The sequence below is a fragment of the Octopus bimaculoides genome, chromosome Z, assembly GCF_046866305.1.
Source record: "Octopus bimaculoides isolate indiv1 chromosome Z, ASM4686630v1, whole genome shotgun sequence".
Lineage (NCBI taxonomy): Eukaryota > Metazoa > Mollusca > Cephalopoda > Octopoda > Octopodidae > Octopus > Octopus bimaculoides.
In genome coordinates this window covers 2609323-2636414 of record NC_142944.1, presented here as the reverse complement: position 1 = coordinate 2636414, position 27092 = coordinate 2609323, and the positions used below count along the sequence as shown (strand labels likewise).

The following is a 27092-nucleotide window of genomic DNA, read 5'->3' as shown; positions in this document are numbered from 1 at the left end:
GTCGAAAAATATATGCCTGTATGTATGTATGTATGCATGCATGTGTGTATGTACGTGTGTATGTATGTATGTATGCATATGTGTATGTATGTATTATGTACACACACATGTAATATAATATATTCACGCATATAGACGCACACATACATATATGTATATATACAATGGATTTTGCTTTCCTTCTTTTTCTGTCCAACCTAGCGTTCCTCTGCTCTCTAATCGCAAAGGAACGCTCGTTTCTTTGGACGCTTCAAGAAGGAATCGACATCCATTAACAACACACTCCACATTTCCTAACGTCGGAATACAAATTTTATGTCTATAACAACATTCTGTCACTTGAAGTGAACTTTAGTGGTAAGTAGAAAATATATCGCAAACTATATTTCCCATGTTATACTGGTCGCCCATCATCTTCATGTAGCTGCTGCACAGTTTAAAGTCTGTCTTTCGTTTTACATGATTTAACGTCCAAATACATTAAAGTTCAAATGTCTACCGCAGACGTTGATATTCTTAGAGTGCACTATATATCAAGTATTGGTCAGTTTAAATCTTACTTCTTCCTGACCAAACATTTTGTCTTATTTGTGCAAGCAGAAGCGCACTTTTTTACACAATTTCTTGTCAGAACCTGTAACAGGCTTGCTTCATCTCGGTATAACCCATTAGGCTAGACATTTGGCTGTCACTCCATAATATATACACATGATAAAAAAATAAAAGTAACTCATCATGTACACTTCTACATGTCAACAAAAGCGGTTGCGCTCGTTAACTTCTCAAGTCACAATTGGACGACAACAAATCATTTCAGCCCCAACAAAATGTCAACTGCTTAGCAGACAGACAATACCTTGCCGTAACGAGACAATTATTCCTTCAACGGCCTGCGGTTACGAATCTGGGTGTTAATGTTTAGTTTATATTTTGCTTTTACTAAAAACTTTCATTTGGTTTTATTAATTTTCTGGTTTATTTGCGAAATTCTACATCGGTTGGTAGCGTTGTCAATAAATTAAGGACACTCGCCATCAAACAGTTAGTTGCGTTGACGGTCAATCAGAGTTTTTGTTCTTTGGACAACACATACGAGGTCTGTAAATAAAGTAATGAGACTAGTCTCATAGCGTTCGATCTGGCAATAATGCGGGGTTTCCCTTTATGGTGTTGCCACATCAACGAACTCTTATAACTTCAATTGAAGCAGCAACCACTTGGTGCTAACAGGTGAACTGTGAATGCACGTTTGGTGAGGTGATTTTGTTTTGTGTGTCCTGAAAACTAACGAACACAGTTACGAGCAACGCTCTGCGATCAAGTTTTGTTCCAAACTCGAACATAATGCCACTGAAACTTGGGCAAAAATTTCAACAGGCTTATGGGAAGACTGCTTTATAAAGAGTACAGGTCTTCAGATGGTTCAAAGCCTCTGTAGCAAGCCAAGAATTTGTTGAAGAAGACCCTCTGTCCAGAAGGCTGTCAACTTAAAGAAATTAGGAAAATGTGAAACGAATCAGAGACCTCATGAGATCTGATCGTTGGTTAACCATCAGATTGATTGCAGAGAAGCTGAATTGGAATCACACCACCATTTATCAAGTTTTGACCGCCGAATTAGGAATGAAGGAAATTTCTGCGATAATCTCACTCTTGAACAAAAAGACAATAGGAAGGGAAGTGTGCTATGATCTCGTTGAATGAATTGAAAATGACCCAAATTTTTTCGCAGTCATCATGGATTTTTTAATGATCCAGAAACAAAACGCCAAAGTCAGGAGTGGCACACTGCAAACTCGCCACGACCGAAAAAAGTGAGAATGGCAAATCGAAAATCAAAACCATACTCATTTGCTTTTTTAATAGCAATGGAGTCGTTCATAAAGAATTTGTGCCTCAAAGACACGGTCAATCAGCATTTTAACCATGATGTTCTTGAAAGGCTGCAGAAACTGGTTGCTCAAATGTGGTCAAACATCAGACACCTAGATGCTGCATCATGACAATGCGCCTTGTCACACGGCTCTTGATTACAGAGTTTTGAGCACGGAAAAGCATCCCTGTTGTCCCTCAGCTCCATATTTGCCTGACCTGAGTCCATGTGACATTTTTCTCTTCCCGAAATTAAAAATTCACCTCAAAGAGCATTATTTTGGCATGTTGGAAAGCATGAAAAAACTATTACTGACCAGCTTAAGGCTATTCCAGTTTCTAAGTTCTTGCACTGCTGTGAAGAGTGGAAACAACATCTTGACCACTGTATCGCTTCCCAGATGAACTATTTTGAAGGAGACAGAGTTGATTTGTAGTTTAATGATAAATAAAAGTGCTTACTGAAAATGTCTCGTCATTTTATTTACCAGACCTCGTAGAAGCGGCGGCTTAAGCTGCTAGTTTGACACTCTATCTGAAAGCACAACTCAGTCCATAAGTTCCGACCCCAAAAAAGTAACTGTTCATCTAGATCAGTGTATCTCAACCATTTTGTTCCCTATGGACCCTCTTTGATTCCTGTTTTATCCTACTGGACTCCCCAAGCTGTTCAATTTTTTTCTTTAAATCCTATTATATTTTTGTAATTAAATATTATTAGGAATTGTATAAAAAAAATATTGTTAAAATATTTTTCATTAACAGCAAAATCTTATATGGATTCCAGTTGAGAACCACTGACTTAGATCCATTTTCCTTAAGCTAGTATTATTATTGGACGTTAGAAGGCAATGAACTAGGAGAATCATTAGCATGCTGGACAAAATGCTTAGCGGCATTTCGTTCAACGTTACGTTCTGAGTTCAAATTCCTATGGGTTTGACTTTGCCTTTCATCATTTCAAGGTCAATAAAATAAGTACAAGTTGAGGGATCTTTTCCTTTTCATGGGCAGCTCGATTAATTAATTTTCTTTAACCAAACACTTTGAAACTTCGTTTACTGGTAGAATGTGTCATATAGAACATCTTTTACTCTTAGCGTTGTCAAGAAAAGTTTCTATTTTCAAAGTTATTTCGTGTTAAAGTTGTCGTATTTCGGTAATTTCAACCAATCAGTGACGTGTATTCAGCTGAATAAAATTATTGCTGATATCGCCACAGTTTGTCACTCACGTGGAGCTGCAAATATGCCAACTTCAAGTCGACAATCATCGCAGCTTTGGTCAACTGTCTCCACACACATGACGTCTTTCCACAAACATCTGTCACCTCGCTTCCCGTATGGCATGATATATGGTTGTTCAGTTCTCTAAAGTCCAGCACCAGTCTGACTTTTCCCTTCATTGACTGCACCACTGCCATCAGAGGTAGCACTCCACTCACCACCTCCTCCTTCCACGGGATAAGGACTCCTTCCTTGATCCATCTCTCTACCTCGTCTTTGAACTCGACCCTGGCGTGACCTTTCAGGGTACGATGGTAGCAGCTCACCCTGTTCTTCAGCATCGGGGGCTCGTCTTTCCATCGCCACTCTATCATCCACCGCTGACCATCGAACACCACCTCTCTGGCGAACCTGACTCACAGCACACGATGCCCCCCCCCCCGATTCTGAGCATGGCCTCATCTCCTGCAATCCTGACACCATCGAGATGGTTGATGGCATCCATCCCATTCACCACATCAACCTTGTCTACCACATGTTTGATCACAATTACTTTCAGCCTTAGTGTCGCGCCTCACACCGCTATCTCTACATTGCTGCTGCCCTTGCATAAGATTTCGTTGCTGTCAACCACCCAGACGCTACTTGCCCCATTCGTTTTCTTCGTCACCCATGGAGTCACAAGAATGGTTGTGCAACCCATATCCACAAGGGCCTTGATGTCTTCCCCTCAGCCTCGACGTCAATTATGGGCAGCGTCTCCACAAGCGCCTCTACTCATTTGCGGGGAAAGTTCAAAAGGCAGCAACTTCCCCACAGTCATTTCCCTAGTCACAATCACAGGCAATGTGCCCTATCTGCCTGCATCGATAGCAGACGGGCCCTGGTTGCATACACTCCCTCGCCATGTGCGACCCCTGACATTTAAAACACCAGCCTGAGAACGGCCGCTGTTGTTGCACGGTAGGCTTCTTCGTGTCTTTCTCCAGCCGTCATCTGTCTTTTTGTGCCTCTGTCACCGCCATCGCTATCGCCTTCCATCCAGTGTTTCACATCAACATGCAAGCTTGAGCCTCAAGTTCGCTCTGTGTCATCTTTTTGCCCCTGGGCAATTGCTGCAGTCGAATCCCTTCATCATCAGAGAACCCACTTACGAATGCCAGTCGTGCTGCTCTGTCCAGGCCTTCTCCTGTAAACCCAGCCAACATGTCAGCCTACACACCTCCACCTGCTCTCCCATCCATTTAATCATTCCTAGTTTTACAAAGGCTGTATACTCACACTTGGTGTAAGCCTCTCTCAGACGTCACTCGATCTTCTCCTCTCTCAGTCTTTCCTCCTCGTCCATTTCGAGATATAGAGTCAGTGCGCTCCCTTCCAAATATAGTGCCATAAGGCTTGCCACGTCGCTAATGCTTTGCAATCTCGCCACAAGCCTGATTTTACACATCCAGGCCACTACATTGCCGTCACCATTAAAGGGCCTGATAATATCACTGGTGATCCTAATTTTAGCTGCCATCGTGGTGACGTCTTATGTGGAGTGCCGAAATAGCTTGTAGTGAATGCAGGAGATTAGAAGTAAGACACCTACCTTCTTTTCGTTGACGCAGATCTCTCCGGTGGTAACGCACCCTTCCAGGTGGCCCGTCCCGAAACGCTAAAAATAGCAGCTGCTATCCCTCACCTTGTCAAAGCACTAACACGTCCTACACTCATGGCTTCCCTGATGGAAAAGGGCACAATCGTCCCCCGCCTGTGTGCATGTCACCTGCGTGCCCTTCCTCCTCCGGTCAGCTCTCAAGTTCCGGTCAGCTCCCCAGCCAATAACGTCATCCCACATACTCAATTTAAACGGTTTTGTTATTGATCTTTTTTTAAATTTATTTTATGAATACACATAATTGTCATTATTATCATTAACACAAAGGCGGCGAGCTGCCAGAATTGTTAGCACACCGGGCGACATGCTTTGCGGTATTTCATCTGCTGCTACGTTCTGAGTTCAAGTTCCGCCGAGGTTGACTTTGCCTTTCATCTTTGCAGGTCGATAAATTAAGTACCAGTTGCGTACTGGAGTCAATCTAATTGACTGATCCCTCCGCTAAAATTTCAGCCCTTGTGCCTAGAGTAGAAAAGAATATATATATATGTAATTTTGGGCCTTGTGTCTAGAGTAGAAACGATTATTATCATTAACACAAAGGCGACGCGCTGGTAGAATTGTTAGCACGCCAGGCAACATGCTTCCTGGTATTTCATCTGCTGCTACATTCTGAGTTCAAGTTCTGCTTGTAATCAACTTGTCCCTGCTCCAAAAATTTCGGGCCTTTAGTAGAAAGGATTATTATCAAACACATCAGACAAAATGCTTTGCAGTATTTCTTGCGTTTCTTTCCGTTCTGAGTTCAAATCCCACCGAGGTCAACTTTGTCTTTCAATCTTTCAGAGTCCATAAGTACCTGTTGAGCACTAGGGTCAATATAATCGCCATCTTTACGCCTAAAATTGTTGGCCTTGTGCCAAAACTTGAAACCATTATTATCGGTTTCAGTTTCCAATTTTGGTTTTTATTATCTCTTATTAACACAGCCTCAAATTAGGGGACCCAATTTTATTACAGTGTTCATGTGTGTGTGTGTAAATACAATATAATATATCTCTATCCATCTGAGAAACTATATTCTTATCAACCAGAATTGTATGTTGTTTATGTCATAAGAAATTTTATAAATTTTTCAAGAGAACATGAAATAATTCAGTTTTGCAATAGTATATATTTTGAAGCATATACAAAAAGCTATAAACAACGGCAAGTAAATATTCGGTTGAAAAATTCTAATAACATTAACAAATACAATTCATGTTGATAAGAATAAAACTTCTAAAATGGACAGAGAAATTCAAACAATTGACTTTGGTCCAATGGTAGAATATCTGTCACGTCTACAGAACATATAGGTTCAAATCTCATGAACAACCTTTGACCCTTTTTATTCAAAAGAGTTTTTGATCCCAATAATTTATATGCTATTGTTTATAGCTTTATGTGTGCATTGAGATCCATTATTCCAAAAGAGAATTATTTTATGTTCTCTCAAAGGAGCGCTTAGAGCACCGTCCGAGCATGATCGTTGCCAGAGCAGATGTCTGACTTCCGTGCTGGTGGCACGTAAATAGCACCATTTGAGCGTAATTGTTACCAGTGTCACCTTCCTGGCACTTGTACTGGTGGCACGTGAAAAGACATTCGATCAAGGTTGTTGCCAGTGCCGCCGGACTGGCTCCTGTGCAGGTGGCACATAAAATACACCATTTTGAGTGTAGCCGTTGCCAGTACCGCCTGACTGGCCTTCGTGCCGGTGGCACATAAAAGCACCCACTACACTCTTGGAGTGGTTGGCGTTAGGAAGGGCATCCAGCTGCAGAAACTCTACCAAATCAGATTGAAGCCTGGCGTAGCCATCTGGTTCGTCAGTCCTCAGTCAAATCATCCAACCCATGCTAGCATGGAAAGCGGATGTTAAACGATGATGATGATGATGTATATATATAATATAAATAAATATATTTATATATATATATATATATGTATAATATAAGTTTATATATATATATATTAAAAGGTTGAATGTAAGTTTGACCTTTAATTAGAGTAATTGCAAAAGATTTCTAATATTGTTTCTTCATATTTTACTTTTAAATTTACTAGTGTAAATTTGTGTGGATATGAAACGTTATAGAGAAGTATTACATATATGATTTAACTTATAAAGTTCAGAGTTTCATAATTTAGATCATATACTTAATATATATATTTATATCATCATCATCATCATCATCGTTTAACGTCTGCTTTCCATGCTAGCATGGGTTGGACGATTTGACTGAGGACTGGTGAATTCGGATGGCTACACCAGGCCCCAATCTGATTTGGCAGAGTTTCTACAGCTGGATGCCCTTCCTAACGCCAACCACTCCGAGAGTGTAGTGGGTGCTTTTACGTGTCACCCACACGAAGGCCAGTCAGGAGGTACTGGCAACGGCCATGCTCAAAATGGTGTATTTTATGGGCTACCTGCACAGGAGCCAGTCCAGCGGTACTGGCAACGAACTCGCTCGATTGTCTTTTCACGTGCCCAAGTGCCAGGAAGGTAACGTTAGTAACGATCACGCTCAAATGGTGCTATTTACATGCCACCGGCACGAAAGCCAGACAGCTGGTGCTCTTAATGATCTACTGGTACAGGTGCCATCACAATTTCGCTTTTGCTTGCCCCAACAGGTCTTCACAAGCCGAGTTTAGTGTTCAATGAGGAGACGTTGGCATGGGTGCAGTCTACAAATTTAGTTCGATTTCCATTTATATATATACCTGTGCTTTCTGTCCTTCTCTGTACATCGGTCAAACGGGACGCCACTTGGTTGACCAATTCACAGAGCACCTCCAACACATTACACTCAGCAATGACATCCCGGTCTCGCACTATTTCCACTCTACCAGTCATTCATTACAATGCCTATCTATGTTCGGATTGTCTCACGGGCCATCCAGACTCCCACCTTTGCCATGAACAGGAATTAATCTTCTCTCTTCGCTCCTTTGCGCCACATGGGCTCAACTTCCCTCCCCTCTTTATCTGAATCTCCTCCTCTCCTCTCTTCATCTGACACCAATTTTCTCTCTTCACTCCTACATGCCTCTCCTCTTTTGCCCTGGCACCTACTTACTCTCTTCACTCCTACCCACCTTCTCTTCATTGATACTCCCTCCATCCACACCCCACTCCCACATACCCCATCCCTACCCTCACATCTTCACCCCAAACCCACACCTCACCCTCACATCCCCACCTCCACCTCTGCCACACCACCACACCATATTGCACCACCCCATACCACTCCAAACACACTAGCACTGACCACTTCCCAGCACCCACACCATCATCCACACACGCACACATTACAGATACACACATTTACACACACATCCACACATCAAAGTCACTAGCCCCTATCCACACACACACACTTACACACTCTCACACACACACACGCAAGCACACCTTTGTTTTGGAATGACCAGTGCTTTATAATCTCCCCTTCTTCTTAGCTCTCCTATCTAACTACCTTTGTCCAACCAGTCGCCATGATTGACAGCTAAATCCACAAATTTTTTTTATTCTCTCTGTTTATCTTGTGTTCCTTTCTTTTGAAGAGCGTAGGCTCGAAACGTAAAAGACTTTCTCACCTAATACACCTGCTTGCTGTTTATACACCTGTCTCCGTCTTTTGTTTTTCTGTAAATTTCAACTATATATGTATGTATGTATGTATGCATGCATGTATGTATGATTTATATTATATATTACATATAATCTATTATGCAGGTATAGGTGTTTTGTAAGAAGTTTGCTTCCCAAACCCATGTTGATTTGGGTTCAGTCCCACTGTGTGGCACCTTGGACAAGTGTCTACAACTATAATCCTTAACCAACCAAAGCCTTAGATTTGGTAGACAAAAGCTAAAAGAAATCCTTCACACATACATATAAGTGTGTGTGTGTGCGTGTGTGTGAGTGTTTGTGCTTGTCTTTTTCTCCCCTTCTCACCACTTGACAACTGGTGTTTGTTTACATACCCATAACTTAGTAGTTTGGCAAAAGAGACCAATAAAATATGTATTAGACTTGATAAAAAATATGTACTGAGGTTGATTTGTTCATATAAACCCTTCAAGGTTGTGGCCCAGCATGGCCATAGTTCAATGACTGAAACAAGTAAAAGATAAAGAATATATATATTGTACATATAAGGCAGCAAACTAGCAGAATCGTTAGGATCCAGACAAGCCGATGCTAAGCATTTTGCCCATTTTTTACATTCTGAGCTCAAATTCTGCGGAGGTCAACTTTGATTTTCATTCTTTCAGGGTCGATGAAATATGCACCAGTCAAGTACAAGGATCAATGAACTAGACTAGCTCCTCTCCTCAAACATTTCAGGCCTTGTGCCTTTAGTAGAAAAGATTATCATCATCATTTAGTATCTCTTGTGTGGTAAGTAGCTTGCTTACCAACCACATGGTTCTGGGTTCAGTCCCACTGCATGGCACCTTGAGCAAGTGTCTTCTACTATAGCCTTGGGCCACCCAAAGCCTTGTGAGTGGATTTGGTAGACGGAAACTGAAAGAAGACCATTGTATATATATATATATATATATATATGTATATGTGTATGTATTTGTGTGTCTGTGTTTGTCTCCCCCCACACACCATTACCTCACAACCAATGGTGTGTTTACGTCCCCATAACTTAGCAGTCCGGCAAAAGATACCAATAGAATAAGTACTAGGCTTACAAAGAATAAGTCCTGGGGTTGATTTACTCGACTAGAGGCAGTGCTCCAGCATGGCCACAGTCAAATGACTGAAACAAGTAAAGGAGTAAAAAAATAAAAGAATATATATATATATATATAGGTAAATGATAGGCTTGCCTCAATCCAACAGAATTGCTTCTTCTCGTATTTGTTGCTCCATTCTCCACATAAATATATATATATATATATATATATACATACAGACATGTGTATGTACAAGGGGATGCTGAAACGTTCCTGGCTTTGGGTTAAAGAAAATACTGAAGAATCAGTGAGTTGATTTCATCCAACATATTCCCATCTCAGATTCACATACTTATTGCAACAGTCTTTCAGTTTTTCTAAGCCCTGTAAATAGAACTTGGTTCGTTAGGTCTCCAGCGAGGCCTTTTGTGATACTCTTAAAGCCAGGAACTTTTCAGCACACCCTTATATCTATGCTTGTATATTTTAAGCATGTCAGCCAAATAGATGAGTCTTTTAATCCTTTAGAGTTGATATCACTATACCAAATGTAATGTTTTTTTGAATTAATTATGCATTATCTTTTAGCTTCTAAATTTCAATGATGTTATTGTTTATAATACCATGGTAGATAAAGTAATTAAGAGCATGAAGACAGGGAAGGCCCCCAGCCCATCAGGAATCACTGCAGCTATGGCCTAGTCACCCATATTGTTAACCAAGTGATACACGAAGGAGTAATACCGAATGACTAGTGTCGCAGAACCATAGTCAACTGCTACAAAGGTAAAGGTGACGCTCTAGATACAAATAATTACAGAGGTATGAAGCTTTTAGATCAGGTAATGAAAGTCACGGAGAGGGTCATAGCCCAACTAATTAGGGAGCGAGTCAGTTTAGATGAGATGCAGTTTGGGTTCGTACCTGGGAAAAGCACCACTGATGCTATATTTCTGGTAAGACAGCTTCAGGAGAAATACCTAGCCAAGGATAAACCTCTGTACCTGGCTTTCGTTGACATGGAGAAAGCCTTCGACAGGGTTCCCCGATCCCTCATCTGGTGGTCAATGAGGAAACTAGGGATAGAAGAATGGTTAGTGAGAGCTGTACGTGCCATGTACAGAGACGCTGTTAGTAAGGTGAGGGTTGGCAATGAGTACAGTGAAGAATTCCGGGTGGAGGTAGGGGTCCACCAAGGCTCTGTCCTCAGCCCCCTCCTATTTATCATAGTCCTCCAGGCGATAACAGAGGAATTCAAGTCAGGATGCCCCTGGGATCTCCTCTATGCTGATGACCTTGCACTAATTGCTGAGTCACTATCAGAACTAGAGGAGAAGTTTCAGGTGTGGAAGCAAGGACTAGAATCGAAGGGCCTCAGAGTCAACCTAGCTAAAACCAAAGTCCTAATAAGTAGGAAGGTAGACAAAACACAAACCCCTTCAGGTAGATGGCGCTGCTCGATCTGTAGAAAAGGTGTAGGTAGGAACTCTATAAGATGCACCCAGTGCAAGCTATGGACACATAAGAGGTGCAGAAATATCAAAGGAAGGTTAACTAGGAAGTTAGTTTTTGTATGTGGCAGATGTTCAGGAGCTATAAACACAGTAAATGTGCAGAAAACAACTTCTGCCACATTCCAGGGAGTAAAACTGTGCATACTAGACAGAGTGTAAGTACCTTGAGAGAAAAGTTGAACCTAAGAAGCATTAGTTGTGGTGTGCAAGAGAGACGTTCACGCTGGTATGGGCATGTGGTGAGAATGGATGAGGATAGCTGTGTGAAAAAGTGCCACACCCTAGCAGTTGAAGGAACCTGCAGAAGAGGTAGGCCCAGTAATACCTGGGATGAGGTGGCGTGGCACGACCTTCGAACATTGGGCCTCACCGAGGCAATGACTTCTGGCTGAGACCTTAGGAAATATGCTGTGCATGAGAAGACCCGGCAAGCCAAGTGAGACCTAAATCCAAGGCCTCTGCCAGGATGCCTACCTTCCTACGTTGGACACTAAACTCCACTTGCGAAGACCTGTTGAGGCAAGTGAAATTGAACTAATTTCGACGAATGGCACCCACGCCAACGTCGTCTCCTTCATTGGACACAGAAACTCGGCTTGCGAAGACATGTTGAGGCAAGCGAAAGCGAAATCGTGCTGGCACCTGTGCCCTGGCACTTGTGCCGGTGGCACATGTAAGGACATTCGAGCGAGATTGTTGCCAGTGCCACTGGACTGGCTCCCATGCAGGTGGCATGTAAAAGACACCACTTTGAGTGTGGCCGTTGCCAGTACCGCCTGACTGGCCTTCGTGCTGGTGGCACGTAAAAGCACCCACTACACTCTCGGAGTGGTTGGCATTAGGAAGGGCATCCAGCTGTAGAAATTCTACCAAATTAGATTGGAGCCTGATGTAGCCTTCCGGTTTCACCAGTCCTCAGTCAAATCGTCCAACCCATGCTAGCATGGAAAGCGGACGTTAAACGATGATGATGTTGTCACTAGTGATTCCTGAAGGGCTAGCAGCTTTCCCTGTGTTTGTAACCTTAATTGCTTTATCTACCAAGCTGGTGTTGATTCAGATTGCCAGTCCCTCTATTAGGTCCACATAAGGCAGACTCTCCTTCTAGCATTCATTCTCTACATTTAGCAGCCTTTCATAGTGGTAATTCCAAGCCTCTTTCCTTGCAGAATCACTAACTGCAAGTGAAGCATCATCCATGTGAACACACTTCCCTCCTTTGACATCATGATTTTCTCTGATACACTTTCTGATCCTGCTTGATGAGAAGAGGATCATTCTGAAAAATTCACACATCCTGGGTGCTTTCCTGAACTTAGATACTGCTTTCATGAGTTCAAATTCATTTCTGCATCACATGGCCAAAGTCCCATTTTGTACTAGAGAATGATACACACACAGCCTATGTACTTCATTCTTCACTAACGTCAAACCATAGGGAATAACTCTCCTTTTTGTTCTTTTTTCCCCAAAATATTTACTGAATTTTGTTTCCGTTTTAGCCTCCACCAAACGAACCTAGAATCTATATAACCTTATAACCCAACACTAAAGAGGCTATGCACCTCCAATCAGCATCTCAGAAGACTTGACAATATTGTCCAGTGATAATATTTGAGTTGAAACTAACAGTAATATTCCAACTACTTTTATGACATAACTAGTAATATATTGCTATATATTATGTAGCCTTGCTTCTGCTAATGTTGGAAGTGATAACTTGTATATGTGCGTGTGTACATATATGTGTACACACACACACACACACATACACAAATAGAAAAAGAGAGAACTATTGCCTGAACACCACACGCAGGGCACATGAATATTATATTTGTCAAAAAAATGCAGAGTTGAAAAGTAAGAAATAGGTCATTATGACATAGTTTTTCTTGCTTTTTTTTTCTCTCCCTTTTTCTTTTTTTCTGTGCTTTTTGTTTTTTGTAAAATATATTCCAGTTTATATTTTGAATAAATATACTAAATTTGAAGTTTTCTTACTTGACACCTAACTGTACAGGAAATTGTCGATGGTGGATGTTGCACATGTAACTGTAAATTACTATAGGATAACATGTGAGTTGAGGAGAGAGAGAGAGAGAGAGAGAGAGAGAGAGAGAGAGATGTTAATGCAAACAGGAAAAATAGAAATCAATATATGAGTATATGTATATTTTTATTAATATTTAGCAGAAGCAATAGAGTGATTCAAGGTCCGAGAATTTCACCTGTTGATACTTATATATATATAGCAAAACAACTTCAAGTCTATTTATTTTTCAAAATACAGACTTGACATGCTATTTTAAATTTGCTCAAGCAAATCTGACAAAAACTTGACAGTTTAATTGTTAACTAATAGGAGGTTTTTGCTGGGGCCCTTTTCTTAGTGAATGACTTATTTTGCTATTTTATTTGAATTTTTTTCATCAATTCTTTACTCTGAGAATGAGCTGAAATTTCTACTATGCTGTGTAAGCATTTCTACTTAGAAGAGAGAAAATATAAGTACTCACCTTCTGCTGATATGTAAGATACACTGAATAATTTAAGATAACGTACTTTATAAATTGCAAAAATAGACTTCAATAACTTCAAGAAATTCATGAGAAATACAAACAAGGTTAGCAAAACAATGGCATTCACGATCATCAGAAATTATTCATAGATATTCAACTAAGATGGATGAGCTTCAAGTCATATTTTGTGTATGCAGTATGCATCTAATATGCCTGCTGTTTTGTCATTCTATCTAACTCAAAGCTCAGTCTCAGGAATACATTGCAAGCATCAAGCAATGCCCACATATGATGAGGGAAGAGACGTTTCTGTAAAGGGGAAACCTGGTATTTGGATAACACCTCACTGCACTACTGTTAAAACTGGAGCAAAGGAACAATGTACTATAGGAACTGGGCAGTATGGAATAAATTTACTTTTTCCCAAATTTTTACCTGCTATTCTGCTATTCTTGTTATCTGCCATTCTTATTGTGTTGTTTGTTCCTTCTCAAGCCATGCTTGGCTCATAAGAGCTGGTTTGTCAGTTTCATTGACATATAGGTTCCCCACCTGGACAGGACACCAGTCTGTCTCAGGTGAGCTGCTATATGCAGGAGGAGAGAGTAAGAGAAAACTGTGGCAAAAGAGTCAGCAGAAGTTTGCCATTATCTTCTACCTGAGCCACATGGAGCTTAGGTGTTTTGCTCATAAACACACACATTGCCTGGTCTGAGATTCAAACCTGCAATCCCTCAACCATAAGTCCACTGCTCTAACCACTAGGCCATGTGCCTCCACCATCCTTATATATTAGATATATTTGTCATTTACATAATTGGTTACAGTATAAATCCTTATTTTTATTAATCTATTCAGACATTTGTTCAAGATTGTAATAACACATTCACAAGCGCACATTCACATGCACACACGCACACACACGTGTGTGTGTATGTTTTAATGTTTGTGTTAGTCCTGCACCACCACTTGACAACTGGTGTTGGTGTGTTTATGTCCCTAGTAGCTCAGAGGTTTACTAAAAACAGAAAAGTAGAATAAGTACCATGCTTTAAAGAAATATAAGTATTGGGGTCAATTCATTCAACTAAAAATTGTTGAAGACAGTGCCCCAGCATGGTCACAGTCTAATGACTGAAACAAGTAAAAGAATAAAAGATAAGTGTCATTCTTGTTCACCATTGGGAGTGATTTTTTAACACTGTACATCTTTAAAGGGACCTCCCATGTACAATATACTACAGCCTAAGAGTGCTTAACAACATGCATATATTAAGTATTTGACACAGATGATGTTAACATTAGAGAGCTACTTCTAACTCAAAATTTTAATACATATGTATACAAGGGATACCCAAAGGAGACCAGAATTTTGCAATATTATTTTATTCACTTAGTTTTACATATTTACACTTTTATCGCCTTCAAAGTATTCTCCATTTAAGCAGTGCTGGAATGCTTGCAAAGAGATGCCTATTAATGCCTCCGCCATTTTTTCCTTCACCTCTTCCACATCTGCAAATTCCGTAGTTCTAGCTTTCATCACCAGTGATGACCTTCAAAAAAAGGTCTGGATCAACTTCCAACTGTTCTTTCAGTTCATGACACACATTCACTCATGACTGCTCTTCATCTTCCATGAGCAAGCAAGGCACAAATTTTGCTGCAGCTCTTTTAATTCACTATTCCTCGCTCAAATTTTATTGGCAGGACCTCCAAGACACACCAGTCTTATCAACAAGTTCGTCAGTTGTTCGGTGACGGTCCTTCAAGCAGGGCCAGCCTTAAGCTGATTAGACCGATTGTTCCCAATTGGACGCCGCACCAAAGGGGGCCCTGAGCACAAGAGGGCCACATTCTATACTGCAACATTTCATAAAGGTGGTCTCCCTGAAGTCTTTAAAAAAATCTACATGGTCTTTCAAAGAAAAAACATGCTTTCTACACTTATCAAGATATCAAAAGATAAATCCACTCATCCAAGACTGCTTGGGTTAGCCACTGAATTTGAAGAAATTTATTGTATTTTCCGTGTAAGGTTCAATAAGTATGTCTGTATGTGAATGTTTAGGTTTATTAAGGATATTTAGGTAAAATATTTCTGTATCTGTGAGAGTATGTATGTGGGTGAATTGTTTGTATATATGTGTGTATATGTTTTGTGTGTGTTAGTTTCTATAAGTATGTTTAATTTTGGGGAAACATTATTTCAATAAAGTGTATTATATATATATATATATATATATATATAATAAACAGCAAAGTTGACATGGCCCGCAGAATGTTCTCCTGGATTCTCAGAACTTTCCAGTCAAGAGATATCCACACTATTATCCTTCTCTTCTCTACTTTTTTCTGACCCTACCTTGAACACTGTTGTCCACTGTGGTCTCCTCACTCAAAACAAACTATCATGAAATTTGAAGCACCTCAAAGGTCAATTACAAAAAAGATAGATGGCATGACAGACCTTGATTATTGGGGTCGACTAGAAAAGCTCAAGCTTTATTCTCTCCTATGCCGCTGTGAACACTACATCATCTGCATGATGTGGAAAATATTCCATCAGCATTGCCCAAATGATGTTGGCATTGCCTTTAAGATACACCCAAGATTTGAACCCCATACTATCCACCCACAGCATAAACCATACTCATATCACATAACAACAATATGGCACAATTATTTCATCTCAATTGGCCCTACTCTCTTTAACATTACCCCAAAACACATTAAAGCAGAAACAAACCCCATAAAATTCAAGAAGTCTTTGAACAAATTCCTTCAAAAAATCCCGGATAAATCTCCTGCACCCAGATATGTTTCCATAAACAATAACTGGCGATCTTTCGATACCAATCCTCCTTTTTGCTTCAGCGTTTGTTTACATCAATTCGGCAATTTCCGTAATGAAAGAGGGAAAGGACGTTAGTCAGCGACAGCTTTGATCTGTTAAGTAGCAGACAGCAGGGACCCCCTCTCTTAAGAACATAGGCCAGTTATCTCTTGCTTTCTCTCTCTATCTTTAACCCTAACCCTAACCCTAACCCTAAGTGACATGTGTTTTTAAGAGAGTGTGAAAGAGATAGATAGAGTGAGAGAGTGTGAAAGAGATAGATAGAGAGAGAGTGTGAAAGAGATAGACAGAGAGAGAGAGAAAGCGAGAGATAAGTGACATGTGTTTTTAAGAGAGAGGGAAGGGAAGGGGAAAGAGAGATAACTGGCATGTGTTATTAAGGGATGGGTTTCCCTGCTGTCTGCTACCTAACAGATCAAAGCTGTTGCTGACTAACGTCCTTTCCCTCTTTCTTTATGGAAATTGCCTAACAATTGTCAAACGAGTTGGCATATAGAAAACTTGTACCTAAGGATCGCCCAATAACTCTCTCCTTGAGTCAGCCATGTTATCTAATTCCTGATTTGAATGATTTTGCCAGGTGGTGCTATTAAGTTAGACATTGCCTGGGCCAATACTGGCCGAAACCTATTAAAGTATCAAAGTATGTGTGTGCGTGTGTATATATATATATATATATATATATCTATATATAGTGATCCTAAAAAGAAGGTGCGTGTGTGTAAGAGAGTACATATGTGCATGTGAAAGAGGGCTGGTGATCTTGATGTGTATATGTGTAGGTGTGAAAATGTGGGGATGGGAATTGGTCAGTGCTGGTGTGTGCGTAGTGGTGTGTTGTGATGTGATGTGTTGTGTGGTATGGTGTAGTGTGATGGTGTTGGGAGGTGTGTGGAGGCGAGAGTGGGGAAAGCATAGGTGGAGTGTGGGTTAGGCTGAGTGTGGGGGTAGAGGTGGCGTATGTGAGTAGGCAGAGGGTGGAGGTAGAGATGGAGTATGTGGGAGAGGGTTTAAGGGATGGGATGGGGAAGGTGGGTAGGATGTGTAGGGGTGGGGTGGGATTATGAGGGAGGGTTGACAATGAAGGGAGAAGGGGGAAGAGGAAGGTGGATATGAGAGAAGAGAGGAAGAGTAGGGGTGAAGAGAAGTAAGAGTCAGAGCAAGAGAGGAGAGGTGGGTGGGAGGAAGTAGGATGGAGGGGGAGAGAGGCAAGGGGAAGAGGTTAGATGAAGAGGGGAGGAGAGTTGAACCCATGTGGCACAAAGGAGCGAAGAGAGGAGATTAATCCCTGTTCATGGCACAAACAGGAGTCTGGATGGCCCCTGTGCAAGGACAATCCAAACATAGACAGGTGTTGCAAAGTGTGACTGGTAGAGTGGAAATGGCGTGTCATTGCCGAGGCAGATGTCTCAGAAGTGTTCCATGAACCGGTCAGCCAAGTGGCATCCCATTTGTCCGATGTACAGAAAATGGCAGAGAGAGCAGGAAATGCAATAGATAATAGTGGTAGAAGTGCAGGCGAAGGAGTCGGTGTTGTGATAGGGTCGATGCTGAGTGCCGGTGAGGAGGGTGGTGTTGGAGAGGTAAAGGCAAGTGCAGTAGCGTGGGCGGGAGCAGGGGAACAAGCCAGGTTGGGAGGTTGGGTTGGTGAAGAAGCTGTGGACCAATATTTAAGTAAAAATGTACATACAAGCAGAGAAAAAACAAAAAAGAACTTAACAAGGAAAAAACATAGATCACAGACAAAACTTGCTGGTGTATTCAAGAGAGTTACCTTCTTCGGATCTTCTTAGCTGGACTAAGAAGATCTGAAGAAGGAATTGTAATTCCGAAATATCATCGGACTATAGATAACCAAATTACAACAGGTGTATAGTCCATTTCTTGTTTTATAGTGCATTGTTGTACCATACATACATATATATATATATATATGTGTGTGTGTGTGTGTGTGTGATAGCCACTACACATTCTTTATTTTCTCTCCTTGTTTATTTCTGTGTTCCTTTCTGTGGAAGAGCATAAACTCGAAATGTTACAGACTTTTTCACTTCCCAAGTCTTAAACTAATACATCTGCTTGTTGTCTACACCACCTGTCTTTGTCTTTTGTTTTTTTTGTGAGTTCTCCCTTTATATATATATCTATGTACATATGTTTGTGTCTGTATTTGTCCACCGCCACCATTTCATAATTGGTGTTGGTATGGTAATGTTCCTTGTAACTTAACGTTTCAGCAAAAGTGACTTTAAAAAATAACTATTGGTATTGATTTGTTTGACTAAAAATCCTTCAAGGTGCTGCTCCAGCATGGCTACAGTATAATGACTGAAACAAAAAATAAAAGTTAATAAGACACTCACACACAATTTTTAATGTTCATTTGGCCATGTCTGGACAAGCAGGCAGATCTTCTCCCACACAGCCTATCACCAATTCCTTTTATTTTTAGTAGACTCTGCTTCTTAATACAGATTTTCTCATCCATCCTGATCGTATGCTCTGACCTCCTCTCAATCACATTATATGTAACTCCTCTTATGCTTAGTTTTGCTCTCAGCTCATTTATAGGTCATTATTCAGACACACTTATGTTACCCATCTAGTAGAGCATATTTGCTTCATTTCTTTGTAGTCTTTGCAAATCCTCTGCATTCAACTTGCATGTCTTACTACAATGCAGCATGAAACTTTATGGAAAAGCATCATATAATCTAGTGTTCACTCTGGAAGAAAATCTCTCTATTGCCAGTAGAGACAACAGCTTTCAAAACTTTTTCCAACCAGTTTCTTACTTTGGCTACAAATCATAACCCACCACCGTAACCTACATAACAGAAACAATCATGTATATATATATATAACATGCATACACATAAACACACACTCACACCTTTGTGTGTGTGTGTGTATGTGTGATGAAGAGAATCAAATCGAATGTGAAAACGTATAATTTTACCAAGAATAAAAAGTTTAGAATGGTACAACAATGCACTATAAAACAAGAAATGGACTATACACCTGTTGTAATTTGGTTATCTATAGTCCGATGATATTTCGGAATTACAATTCCTTCTTCAGATCTTCTTAGCTGGAGTCTCTGCTATAAACTGTTTTGCAACGGTTTTCTTTTTTTCGCAAGCGTCTCAGTAGTGGTCTCACAAAGCTTCTTCCAGAATTCTTACAAAAAAAGTTTACAAAACTATGTCATGTTGACCTATATCCTAAAATTTATATTTCCAGCTGCTTTTGCTGCTCAGTTTTACTTGTAATAGTTTCTTTGTCTCACTTTCAATAATAAAGAACACTGAATACCAGTGTGTTAACCATTACTGGATGCAAAGAGAACAAAATTTAGCCTTACTATAAGTGAGGAATTACAAAATCACAATGCGATCATGTCAAATTAGTTTATTTCCAATTTATTGGTCATTTATTTATAAGCAATTTTTATGTCAAAAAAAGTATGTCTTAGATTCTACAGTTTATGCTCTTCCTACCACATTTAGACCAGTCTAAGGCTTTCGATAGGGTCGACCATCGGTATTTGGCGGTGGTCCTCGGGAAGGCTGGCCTGAGCCCGACCTTCCACGGTTGGATTGTTGGATTGTACAGTGACATCGAGTCTGTCGTAAAAGTGAACGGTTTCCTTTTGAAACCGTTCAGGATCGAGCGCTCAGTGCAGCAGGGGTGTCCCCTGTCTCCGCTTTTGTATGTGTTGGCCCTCAAGCCATTGCTGCAGAAGTTGGAGGCGATAGGGGGCGCACCGCATGATCTATGGTGTGGAAGAGGAGCTACGGCGTATGCGGATGACATCACCATCAACGTGATGGATGAGGACCAGTTTCCAGTGGTGGAAGAGGCTATCAAAAGTTACGAGGCGGTAGCAGGAGCAAAAGTTAACAAGGACAAGTCGATCAGTTTGCAACTCGGCACCTGGAGGGGCAAGCCGATGCCGTCCAATAACGTCGTGGAGCGTTGGACGGAAGGTCCTGTTAAGCTGCTTGGAGTCTGGTTCGGGCCAGGCCTCCAGATAGAGAAAAATTGGAGTGAGGTGACTAGCAGGGTGACTGCTCTAACCCAGACCTGGTCTGGGCGGGCGTTATCCTTGCTAGGAAAGGCGGAGGTGGTGCAGATGTTTATAGCATCGGTTATCACCTACCGTCTGACCGTGGTGCCTTGCCCCGATTTGTGGCTGAACAAGTTGGAAAGAATCCTTTTCCGCTTTTTGTGGAAGGGAGGAAAGCCACTCGTGAAGCGCTTTGTCTGCTGCCAGAAACCGCTAAAGGGTGGGCTGAGGATGCGAAAATTTGCGTTATGGTTGAGGCACCTTTGGCTTTACCTGGACGGAGAGCAGGTGTGGTCACCACATGTCCGGTTCTACCTTCCACAATTAACGTCCTTAACGGACGTTGGTAATTGGATAAAGCAGAGACCTAGGCTGGGGGACTGGCAATTTGAGTGCCGACAGGCACTTCAGCTACTCTCTCGGGCAGGCAATGCCGGCAACAGGAGTTCCACCGCGGATTTTTATAGCGGGTTAGTGGGATTTAGGTCTGAAGACACCTTGGGGGAGACCCTGGGCTATGATGAAAATCATTTGACCAACCTGTTCAGAAGAACTTTCGGGCCGGGGTATCTGGACAATTACCAGAAATCCCTGGCTTGGCAGTGCTTCCATGTTGTGTTACCTGTTCGTGATAAACTGCCAAGGCACGGAAGTGCCGTATTGCCGACATGTCCGAGGTGCAGGCAGGACAGGGAAACCGTCTTGCACATATTCGTGGAATGTCCGGAATTAACGAGACTGATAGTTTTCGCAGAACAACTGTTGTCATCGATGGGAAGAGTACAGCTATCAGCTGAATCTGTCATCGAGATTGTGCCGCCTCCTTCCCTCAACAGGGAAAGGAAGGCTTGCTTTTCCTGCGTAGTAGCCATACTGAAAGAAACAGTATGGAAGACACGTGTAAGAGGCATAGTGACGGATACCTTTGTATCTGGCCAGGGGTTAGTTGACTTTTTTTGTTACCACCTCAGTAGTGAGATCAGGCTGGAGAAGAGGTATCTGTCACGAGACAGATTCATGAGAATATGGAAGCCTGTGGCGAGGAAGCTGGGAGTGTTTGGCACCAGGTAAGTGGAAGCCAAAAACAAGGGAAAGAAAAAGCAAGGGGTCTACCCTGGTGATCGGATGCCTATCCTTCAGGAAAGCCATTACAAATTGCATCTGTAATGAGCAATGCTTCAATCGAACATTATAAATATAATCCAATTTTATTGTATATTTAAAATTGTAAATATTTAATCGATACAGCTACTTCACCCCTTTTATGTTTGTCTGTCCTTGTTCGTCCCCTTTTTGTAATGCCTTTATGGCAAATATTTATGAAATAAAGTAGCTTGCTTACCAACCACATGGTCCCGGGTTCAGTCCCACTGCGTGGCACCTTGGGCAAGTGTCTTCTACTATAGCCTTGGGCCGACCAAAGCCTTGTGAGTGGATTAGGTAGACGGAAACTGGAAGAAGCCCGTCGTATATGTATATGTATGTGTGTGTCTGTTTGTCCCCCCCCCCCCCCCGGTATTGCTTGACAACTGATGCTGGTGTGTTTACATCCCCGTAACTTAACGGTTCAGCAAAAGAGACCGATAGAATAAGTACTAGGCTTACAAAGAATAAGCTCTAGGGTCGATTTGCTCGACTATAAAGGCGGTGCTCCAGCATGGCCGCAGTCAAATGACTGAAACAAGTAAAAGAGTATATATGTATATATATATATATATATATATATATATATATATATACATAGTTGTACTTTGTCAGTCATGCACACTGATGTTGCAAATCCAACGGAGCATACCAGCTTCATTCCTTTCCAACCTATGCATGTCCTCCATAGTCAGAGCCCATGTCTCACACAAACATCATACGATCTACCTTTCACTCTGAGAGAGAGTCCCTTTGCTGCCAACAAGGGTAGCAGCTCTCTGAACTTCCTCCATCCTATTCTTATTCTAGAAACAATACTTTCAGAGCATCCACCACCAATACTAATTTGGTCACCTAAATAGCAGAAACTATCTACTACCCCAAGAGAGCCTCTGGGGCATTTGAGAGACTTTAAGTCTCTCTTGCTCTTAGTACTTACTATTGTTCCTGCACATGTGCCACACACGAAAGCAACCTTATCTTCCCATAATTCCACTGCATCTTTTATACATCAATAGCTTACACTTGGCCACTCCTTTCCTATGTATTGAACAGGGCCATTTGCCAGCCAGAATGAAAGTCTTGTCTCCTTTCTTGCTTACAACAACTTTAGTCTTAGCTAAGTTAACTCTAAGGCCCTTTGATTCCAAGTTTTGCTTCTAAACCCGAAACTTCTTCTCCAATTCTGTCTCAGAGTCTGCAATAAGAGCAAGATCATCAGCATGTAATTGTTCCCATGGGCATCCAGTTTAGAACTCATCTGTTATGGCCTGGAGAACTATGATGAATAAGAGTGGACTAAGAACTGATCCCTGCTGTACTCCAACTTGTACATGAAATTCACATACTACTACACCAGTCCTTAGGTATGGGGCCTTCCTGAATAACCTGATGAACTATACAGGTGACTAGGCTGTATCGCACACCACCTGATATTTCAATCATCTCAACAGTGATACCTAATGGTCCAGGGGTTATATATATATATATATAATGGATTCTCCCATCGTTAGATGATATATAAGGGTTCAACAATGTTTTACCGAACAATCACACAGGGGATTTATTTATAGTGATCAAATGTTTGTGTAGACATAAGCTCACTCCCTCCATCAGATCAACATTACCTGTACAGGTGCTACATGTCAGATGTCGAAATGATCGCAGAGCAACATGAAATGAAGTACTTTGCTCAAGAACACAATACCTGGTCTGAGAATTGAACCCACAATCTCATTATCGTGAGTACAACACCTTAACCACTAAGCCATGCACCTTCACACACACACACACACACACACACACACACACACATATATACATATATACACATATATATATATTTATAGATATATAGATATATATATTGGACTAATGGGCATATGTCAATTAGTGTGTTGAAGTGTTGAGTAGAGCACTGGCATAGTTTAGGCTACCTGGTGTCATTTGCAGTCAGGGTATGTTTCTGTTGGATCTACTTCAGGAACTTCGCAGTGTTATAATTATCATTATATGTGTGTGTGTGTGTGCGTGCACACACACACACACACATATATAAAATTTAGATTCAGGTGAATATGGTACATAAGTTGAGACACCAGAATTTAGTGTGGTATTATCCATACAATTTCAAAATAAGGTGATTAAAATCAAAATAAGCTACAAGGATATCTGGATATCCTTGTTGCTTATTTTGAGATATATATATATATATATATATATATATATATATATATATATATATATATATATATATATGGGAGAATGTACGAAATAAACAACAACAGACGAGGACAGGTGATGTAAACAACAAAAGGATGTATTAGTTTGACGCTCAGGAATACAGAAAGTTTTTAACGTTTCGAGCTACGCTCTTCAACAGAAAGAATACGGAGAAAACAAGGAGAAAAACACGGAGAAAAAAATTGAATGGTGTTTGGTCAACGATCTATCATGGCTTCTGCCATATATATATATATACTAGCAGAAATACCCGGCGTTGCCCGGGTTAAAGAGAATAATGAAATCTAAAAACGCCGTCTAGACTACGCATCATCTTTATATATAGAGATGTATATACACACACGCACCCAAACACACGTATATATATGTATATCAATATAAATATATGAAAGTCACTGAAGTTTCGTAAAAGAACGTGATCATGTACATACTTTCTTGCTGTTGTGATTATAACACCTCATTGTAAACTATGTTCCTTGTTTTCCCTTGTGGAGCATATACAAATAGGTTTTTTGTTGCTGCCCACTCTTGAGCAGCCAACATACAGTTGTCCATGTGAGAAGCAGGGCTCTTCCAAGAGAAGACCAGCTACAGACAATGTTTGACCCTGATATTTGTTTATGGACATGGCAAAAGTCACACGAAGGGGGAATTGTAGTCTTCTGAATGTAAAAGGAATGTCTGCTCCTGATGGAGTAAGAGGAATTCTTGGAATAAAGACGTCATCCCCTTTTGCACATCCAGAAAGAATGGTAGCCTCGATAACGTGTGACATCATTTTCTAAATAATGCTCATCTGTTATGTTCGGGTTAAAATTTCATCAACATCAAAAATATATGAATTTTCATGGGAGTTATGGCCGTTATGCAAAGAATATAATTTCCAAATTTCATAAAGATCCATTCAGTACTTTTGACGTAGTTTTGGATAAGAAAACAAATGACTAATGTGTGTTTTTGTGTGCATGTGTATGTGTGTGTGATGGGTGTATATATGTATAGATATCTGTATGCATGTATATACGTATATATGTGTACATATTACATGTACATCTATATATATATATATACATCTACACATATGTATACATATACATGTATGTATAGATCTATATATATATACATATACGTGTACATCTATATGTATACATATACATCTCTCTCTCTCTCTCTCTTTCTCTCTCTCTATTTCTCTCTCTCTTTCTCTCTTTCTCTCTCTCTCTCTCTGAAAGTATCTGTCATTACAGTATCGAAATGGTGTAAATATACATGTATATGTATACATATACATCTCTCTCTCTCTCTCTCTTTCTGTCTCTCTCTTTCTCTCTTTCTCTCTCTGTGAAAGTATCTGTCACTACAGTATCGAAATGTGATTGTTTCAGTTAGTGGAATAGTTTCATTTTTAAAGTGAAAGTATTTGACATGAGTGTTTTTGTTTCACTTTTGACACGTAATACTTAAATAGTGGAGGAGATATTATGTTGCTGTGTGCTCGAACTCTGCAAGAAGTTAATAATTTTTTTTGACTAAAACACAACTGGAACCCTAAGTAAGGCATGTGTAAAATTTGAATGAAATTGGTTGCGTAGTTCTCGAGTTTTAGGGATTCACACAGACAGACAGACAGACAGACAGACAGACAGACAGACACACATTCTCATTTTTATATATATATATATATATATATATATATATATATATATATATACCTTTGTATCTGGCCAGGGGTTAGTTAACTTTTTTTGTTACCACCTCAGTAGTGAGATCAGGCTGGAGAAGAGGTATCTGTCACGAGACAGATTCATGAGAATATGGAAGCCTGTGGCGAGGAAGCTGGGAGTGTTTGGCACCAGGTAAGTGGGAGCCAAAAACAAGGGAAAGAAAAAGCAAGGGGTCTACCCTGGTGGTTGCATGCCTATCCTTCAGGAAAGCCAATACAAATTGCATCTGTAATGATGCAATGCTTTAATCGAACATTATAAATATAATCCAATTTTATTGTATATTTAAAATTGTAAATATTTAATCGATACAGCTACTTCACCCCTTTTATGTTTGTCTGTCCTTGTTCGTCCCCTTTTTGTAATGCCTTTATGGCAAATATTTATATATATATATATATATATATAATTTTTCAAAGTAAACTCTGTAATCGTTACCAATATAGCATAAGATTTCACCTCAAAAAATCTTTAATTAGATTCCTTAAGGATCGTTCTCCTTGTTTATATATCCAAAGTTTCAAATTTATACATTTAAAAAAGAGATTTAACACCGGAGTTTATATATCCATGTATTCATTCAATGTAAACATTTCTGCGTATAACTTATATTTAACCATTAAAATAAGTTAAATATATTAGTTGTCTTACACGTCATCAGGAATAATTTTCATTAGAACAAAAAACCCAAAGAAAACATAATGAATTGATCGAACAAAATCAAATTTAAAACTATACCATTTTCGGTTAAATACGAAATCTCTGTTTACATCCGCTAATTTATAATAGGGGAGGTAACTCCTTGGTAAGTTCTATGATTATTACTCCACTACCAATAATTACTAAATTACTAAACCTTCTCTTATTTATTATTAATTATTCAAGATATATAAATTATCTTAATGGCCACTGGAAAGCTACAATTACTATTGACTAATTTTACATTGATATGTCTGCCTTAAAATCCAATATGATACTACATATTACCATCAACTATGAACTAAAAAGATTTTCAATTGCAATAGGAATAATTACTTCTAGGAATTTTTTCCAAAACCCACATGTGATATATTTAATTTATACTTTAACATATTAATATTGTCTGCTATAATTATTATATTCTATGGACTCCATACTATAAATTGTAAACAATTCACATCTTATTGGAGATCCACAGTGTGCCATCCTATCTCTAGTATTTAATTCAATACCTACATTTATTATTGTCAAGTTATACACTTATATATTCTGCTTTAAAATCTTATAATATACTATATTGTACTGTACTGTATTACAAGTTATAATTAACTCTTCATTATAATTAATCCATACTAAGTTGTGCCTAGATTTTAATGGCAAATTTGTATGAGCTTTGTATGAGCTGCATACAAATGTATGAGTGGTTCAGACGTTTCCAAGATGGTTGAAAAAATGTCAATATTGACAAACATTCTGGGAGACCCACAACTAGCAAAACTGAGAGACATCACAGATGTGCATCCAGCTGTGAGAGAAAATCAAAAAAATCACTAGCTGTGAGTTATCGGAGGATGTGCAGATTAGTTACGGCTCAGTTCA

At 40.0% G+C, this 27092-nt stretch overlaps 1 long non-coding RNA gene across 1 annotated transcript in view; it reads left to right on the top strand.

Moving 5' to 3' along the window:
- Positions 1 to 262: 262 nt before the first annotated feature.
- Positions 263 to 27092, top strand: part of LOC149132117 (uncharacterized) — a 75269-nt gene continuing 48439 nt past the window's right edge. The window contains exon 1 of the long non-coding RNA XR_016244805.1: positions 263 to 357. This is a non-coding gene — a long non-coding RNA (uncharacterized LOC149132117). The remainder of the gene's footprint in view (positions 358 to 27092) is intronic.